Genomic DNA, 7,038 nt, shown 5'->3' on the forward strand with positions numbered 1-7,038 from the left:
AAAAAAAAAAAAAAAAAAGGAAAAAAAAGTATGGAAACAGTTTACATGCAGAAAAAAAAATGAAAATGTTTTAGATGATACTAGGAAAAAAGAATACATACACAAGTTAAATGTCTTAAATTATTTCTTAATTATGGTCATTATTTAATGCAAGTAAATACACATTCAACAGTTTTCACAATGTTTTGGCTGATGCAGGTTGCTCATGGAGATTTTATAGAACAGTTTCACTTACTGTAAATATCTAGGTGAGTGGACTGGAGTCAGAACGGGTGGAGACAACAGAAGAAAAATTATTAATGAGCTGCAGATACAGGAATTGTCTGTGTAAGCACTTAAGCACCCTCCAGAAGCCACAGACCCGGCCACCGCTCCTTGCCGAGAGTCTTCAATTCATGGAAAACTGAAAATTTACATCCCCGATTTTGCTGGACCAACCCTTCTCCAACTCTCCAGATACCAACTAGGCATCCCATAGTTCAATTCTGGTGCAGTCTACCTGGAGTTGGGTTCCACAGGTGAAGAGCTCAGTCAATAAGACTGCCCCAATTTTAGATGTCCAAATATTAGAACAAAAGATAGAAAGAGGTACCTAGCACTCTTGTTGATCAGGAAATTACAACAGTTTTAGGAGCTCTAGGCTAGGAACTGGGGGCAGAGACCAAATATTATTATGTCACAGACATGGTACTTATAACTGACAATACTGCGTTATATACTTGTTCACACAAATGTTTATTTGTTAATAGGGTAGATTGCATATTAAGTGCTCTTACCATAATAAAATAAAAATTTTTGAAAACACATTCTTTTTTTATGTAGATTTAGCAACTTTTTAACATTTTGCCACGTTTGCTTTCTCTCCCTCTCTCCACACACACACACACACACAGACACACAAACACTTTGTTGTTGCTGTTGAACAATTTGGAAGTAAATAACTAAGCTGTAAACATCATAACACTTCATCTCTAAATACTGTAGCAACTAACTAAGCTGTAAACATCATAACACTTCATCTCTAAATACTGTAGCAACTATCTCCTGAAAACAAGAATTTTCTGCATAATCAAAATCCTACTATCATACGCAAAATATTTATCAGAGATACAATTCCCTAATTGTCTTCAACTTTTCCTAGACCAGTTCCTTTGCCTTTAGTTTGTTTTTTTTGTTTGTTTGTTTGTTTGTTTTTGAGACGGAGTTTCACTCATGTTACCTAGGCTGGAGTGCAATGGCACGATCTCGGCTCACCGCAACCTCCGCCTCCTGGGTTCAGGCAATTCTCCTGCCTCAGCCTCCTGAGTAGCTGGGATTACAGGCACGCACCACCATGCCCAGTTAATTTTTTGTATTTTTGGTAGAGACGGGGTTTCACCATGTTGACCAGGATGGTCTCGATCTCTTGACCTCGTGGTCCACCGGCCTCGGCCTCCCAAAGTGCTGGGATTACAGGCTTGAGCCACCGCGCCCGGCCTAGTTTGTTTTTAAAGTGTTTATAAGGTTGATTATTTTTAAACAGCCCAAGCCAATTATCTTGTAGAATGTCCCCGAACCTGGACTTGACTAAGGTGATGGAATACATTTCCCTCCTATGAGGAGGCATCATGTCATTTTGTCCCTTTATTGGTAGTGCCGAATTCGATGATCACACATACACTTTGCTGGAGCCTTACTTGTTTTGAACATGTAGTACTGTTCTCAGTGATGGGGGCATCGTGGCACTAAGTAGCCAAAAGGTGGGAGCAACCCAAATGTCCACAACAGATGCATGAATAAACAGATTACAGTATATATGTATGTGGGAATATTGTGTAGCCATAAAAAGGAATGAAGTACTGATACATGCTACATCATGGATGAAACTCAAAAGCTTGATGCTAAACAAGGGTCTACAAAAACCTGATGTTAAACAAAAGTCTTCAAAAGGCTGCATATTCTACCATTCCATTCATGTGAATATCTAGAGTGGGTAAACCCATAGAAACAGACTATAGCCCAGTGCAGTGGCTCACACCTGTCATTCCAGCATTTTGGCAGGCCGAGCAGGTGGATTGGTTGAGCTCAGGAGTTCGAGATCAGCCTGGGCAACATGGCAAGATCCTACTTTTATAAAAAATACAAAAATTAGCCAGGTGTAGTGATATGCACCTCTAGTCCCAGCTACTTGGAAGGCTAAGGTGGTAGGATCACATGAACCCAAGAGGTGGAGGCTTCAGTGAGCCGTGTTCATGCCACTGCACTCCAGCCTGATGACAAAATGAAATCCTGTCTCAACAAAACAAAACAAAAACAAATCAACAAAAAAAACAAACAGGCTACAGACTACTGGTGATTGCCAGTGGTGGTGGGGAGGGAGGAATGGGGAGTAACTGCTTAGTGGGTAAAGGGTTTTATTTTGAAATAATGGGGATGTTTGGGAACTAGGTGGTGTTAGTAATTGCACAGCATTGTGAATGAAAGGCCACCAGAGTGTTCTGTTTAAAATCACCATTTTTTTTATGTTATGTGAATTTCACTTCGATTTTTAAAAAAAAGGCCAGGCACAGTGGCTCATGCCTGTAATCCCAGCACTTTGGGAGGCCGAGGTTGTTGGATCACCTGAGGTCAGGAGTTCTAGACCAGCTTGGCCAACATGGCAAAACTCTGTCTCTACTAAAAATAGAAAAATTAGCCAGGCGTAGTGGCACGTGACTATAATCCCAGCTACTTGGGAGGCTGAGGCAGGAGAATTGCTTGAACCTGGGAGGTGGAGGTTGTAGTGAGCCGAGATCACTCCACTGCACTCCAGCCTGAGCAGCAGAGTAAGACTTTATCGCATTTAAAAAAAAATAAATAAATGTGAGTGAGGGACAGCTTCCCCAACAATGTGTAGAAAGTAGAATTTTTGCAAACTAAGTGAAAATAGAGTGTCGTTGATGGGGATCTGAGTTGTGGTTTTTAATCCAGAATATAGATAAATCAACCCAGCTAAAATTCAACTCAACTTGGTTTATGAATCTAGACAACTTTTAAAATTATCAACTTGAGTTTCGAGAGCTACACAATGTAATGGCGTAGATCTTTGTTTTGGAAGAATCCAGTTACCTTGAATTGCTTAATGAGATAAAAACAGAAAATAGAGGTTATCTGATCATCTAGTTTTTGTAGTGTTTTCTTCTTTTGATCCCATTTAGAATCAAAGGATTACAGGGCTGGGCACAGTGGCTCACACCGGTAATCCCAGCACTTTGGGAGGCCGAGGTAGGCGGATTACCTGAGGTCAGGAGTTCAACACCAGCCTGGCCATTATGATGAAACCCCGTCTCTACTAAAAATACAAAAATTAGCTGGGTCTGGTAGCACATGCCTGTAATCCCAGCTATTTGGGAGGCTGAGGCAGGAGAATGCCTTGAACCCAGGAGGTAGAGGTTGCAGTGAGCTAAGATCAGGTCATTACACTCCAGCCTGGGCAACAGAGTGAGACTCTGTCTCAAAAAAAAAAAAAAAAAAAAAAAAAAAAAAAAAAAAAAAAAAGCAATATAAAAAAAAAAAAAAAAAAAAAAAAAAAAATCCAAGGATTAAAAAACTATTTTGATGCTCTTTATGATTTGAAACAAAACATGTATGCAGTGTCTAGAGTGGGAATTTAAATTTGAACAACTTCCTTGGATAGAAAAATTATCAAAGTGTACCAGGTGACAAAGGTGTTTCTGCTTAGCCATCCAGTATTTTACTTGCTTACTTACTTACTTATTTATTTATTTTGAGAGGGAGTGTCAAGGTTGTTGCCCAGGCTGGAGTACAATGGTGCAGTCTCGGCTTACTGCAATCTCTGCCTCCCAGGTTCAAATGATTCTCCTGCCTCAGCCTCCTGAGTAGCTGGGATCACAGATGCCCACCACTATGCCTAGCTAATTTTTGTATTTTTAGTAGCATCGGAGTTTCACCATGTCGACCAGGCTAGTCTTGATCTCCTGACCTCGTAATCCGCCTGCCTCGGCCTCCCACAGTGCTGGGATTACAGGTGTGAGCCACCGTGCCCGGCCATATTTTACTTCTTTTTCTTCTATGGAAGCAAATCAAAATGTGGGGAAACTTTATGCAAGATTACATTTACAGAGAAAAATTGTTAGAATCACAGATGTTTAAAATGAAGAGAATGGTTGAATTAGCACTAACCATCAATGGAATATTGATCAGTCATTAAAAATAACATTTATGAAGAGGTTGTAAAACAGCTAATGTGACACAATTGTAAGTGATAAAATACGGAATTTTAAAAATGTGATCAGTCATATTAAAGAAACGTAACCTGTTCATGGGGGAGAAAAGGCCAAAAGGAAAAGTTTAAGAGTAGTTTTTGTTGAGGAACTTGCCTGATGTCCCGTCTGCAGCTACATTTTGCATTCTCCAAATGTGTAATAATAACGAAAGTTATCATAACAGTGGCTGGCATTTGATGGACACTAGTTCTGTACCAGGCACTGTACGCCCTTATGTTATTTATTCCCTTTATGGCATTTGGAAACAGGAGCTTTCATAAGCCCATTTCACAGGCAGTGGAATTGAGGATCAAGAGCTAATAGAATTTGCCCTGGGTAAAGACTAGTCAGTGGCAAATTCTAACTAACAGTTCAATTCCAGACCTACATCTTAACTGCTATGCATGCAAAACATGTAATGAGCATTAAAGAGATATGCAACATGTGTTCATGTATCCGTGGTTCGGTTAGTGGAAGATTGAATGAGTAGCCTGGGGACGTTATTTCTGGATCTGTTCCTGCCTCACTCTGTGATTAAAATTCAGTCAGTTTGCTTTTGGTGTCAGTTTTTCCATCTTTGTAGTAAGGAAAACGGAACCTCCCACTTGCCTGATTCTTTATGCTTATTAACCTGCTTATGCACCTGTAATAAGTTAGTCTACAGTGTTATTGCCATTAGCTGGAGGATAATGTGGCTTTGTGAAAAAATGCATGGGTTTAAGGATTAGGCAGATCCAGCTGCAAATCCTTTGGATGCTCAAATTCCCTGAGCCTCAGTTTCTACAACTGTAAAATGGGGCAATAACATGTACCTTGGGGGTTGCAAGGAGGGATGAATGAGATGCTCTATATACGGTGAAGGAGGATGGTTCTCCTTTCAATAACTGCTCTTTCCCTGCCCTGTTTCACTGTACCTTACCTGATCAAGCTTTGAGTACAAAAGAACGAGGCCCACGTAAGTTTCCTGTCATTTTTTTGCACGTTTTACGAAAATAAACTGAAAACAAACCAATAGTGGCAAATCATCAGCACTCAGGCCTGAATAGAAGAAAGCAGAGGAAACAAAATGGAATGATCCTGTAGGAATGAGGACAGAGGACATTCTTTCCATCATGCTTTGGACTCATGGAAACTTTTCTGGCAGGTCCAGAATGTAACAGGATACCCCACAGAGGGGTAGAAGACACATGCTCCCTTAACCTTTCATCCAGTCTTTTTTTTTTTTTATGGAACCCTTTATGAATTTGCATGTCATCCAGTCGTTTAACCTTTAACCAACTCTGGTGAGAGCGGCAAGTCAGTTTCCTGACTGGGTTCAATGATATATCTGAGAAATTTGTTGATTTATATGTATTAAGAAATACAAATCGGCTGGGTGCAGTGGCTCACCCCTGTAATCCCAACTCTTTGGGATGCCAAGGCAGATGGATCACTTGAGGTCAGGAGTTTGAGACCAGCCTGGCTAACATGGCAAAACCCCATCTCTACTGAAAAATTTAAAAATTAGCTGAACGTGGTGGCACATGCCTGTAATCCCAGCCACTTGGAAGGCTGAGGTAGGAAAATCACTTGAATCCAGGAGGCAGAGGCTGCAGGGAGCCGAGATTGTGCCACTGCACTCCAGTGTGGGCAAGAGTGAGACTCTGTCTCAAATATATATATATATATATATATATATATATATATATATATATATATAAGTGTTCTGTTTTTGGTAAAACATCTATGTCAGTACATATGTATATATTTCAATAATAGATTAAGGCACTGTTTCTCAGAGACTTTGGTGGATCGTTTGGGGACAGGGTTGTTTTTAACAAAGTTGCTTGGCAGTAGATAAGAGTTTGGAGATGAAAGTGAACCCTAGATTGGAGATTGCAGTGTGTGATAGGAAAGAAAGCAGCAACAGCACTCCTTAAAGTCAAGGTAGCTGGCATTTAGTGAGCATCTACTATGTGTCAGGCTTTATGTCTTCATGTACATCCTCTTTCTCTTGCTAACATGCTTCCCTGTTCATACATTTTTTAATTGTGATATATAACATAGACATTTTAAAAACATATAGCTGAGCTTCATGCGTTACTTGAAGATAACCAAACTTGTCACTACCACCCAAGTTTTGACAGTTTTCGCCCCGTGTATTTTGAAGCTACGTTATTAGGTGCTTAAACAATTAGGATTGCTCGCTCATTATCAAATGTTGCAAGAAGTGATGCATGCTAAGAGCTAAAGAGTCCCACCTTTGCTATTTCTGTCTCTGACAGCAGTTCCTCAAAATGAAGTTTGTTGCCAGAATGTGCCCTTTTTGTAGGCACATGAATAATGCCTGCTCAGTCAAGGTAGGAAGATGGGATTTCCTGTGTTAGGAAATTCTCTACATCCTTCCACATAAATCACATAGGGGAGGAGGTGTAAAGCCATGACTAAGTAGTTAGACTTTAAATTCAGACAGATCAACCACTTATATGCTGTGTGGCTTGGGCAACTCACTTAACCCCTCTGAAAGCTTCCGTTTTTGTCTTCTTTAAAAAGAACATTAAGAATTCTATGAGGCCAGGCTCGGTGGCTCACACCCATAATCCCAGCACTTTGGGAGGCTGAGGCGGGCGAATCACGAGGTCAGGAGTTTGAGACCACCCTGATCGTTTGGTGGAACCCCGTCTCTACTGAAAATACAAAAATTAGCCGGGTGTGGTGGCACACACCTGTAATCCAAACGACTCAGGAAGCTGAGGCAGGAAAATCACTTGAATCCGGGAGGCAGAGGTTGCAGAGAGCCGAGATTCCACCATTG

General features: G+C 40.6%; 1 protein-coding gene across 3 annotated transcripts in view; it reads left to right on the forward strand.

Moving 5' to 3' along the window:
- MOGAT1 (monoacylglycerol O-acyltransferase 1) overlaps positions 1–7,038 on the forward strand; it is an 81,141-nt gene that overhangs the window by 20,269 nt on the left and 53,834 nt on the right. The gene's annotated exons all lie outside the window — the stretch shown is intronic.

Source organism: Cebus imitator, unplaced genomic scaffold (assembly GCF_001604975.1).
Source record: "Cebus imitator isolate Cc_AM_T3 unplaced genomic scaffold, Cebus_imitator-1.0 Scaffold91, whole genome shotgun sequence".
NCBI classification, from domain to species: domain Eukaryota; kingdom Metazoa; phylum Chordata; class Mammalia; order Primates; family Cebidae; genus Cebus; species Cebus imitator.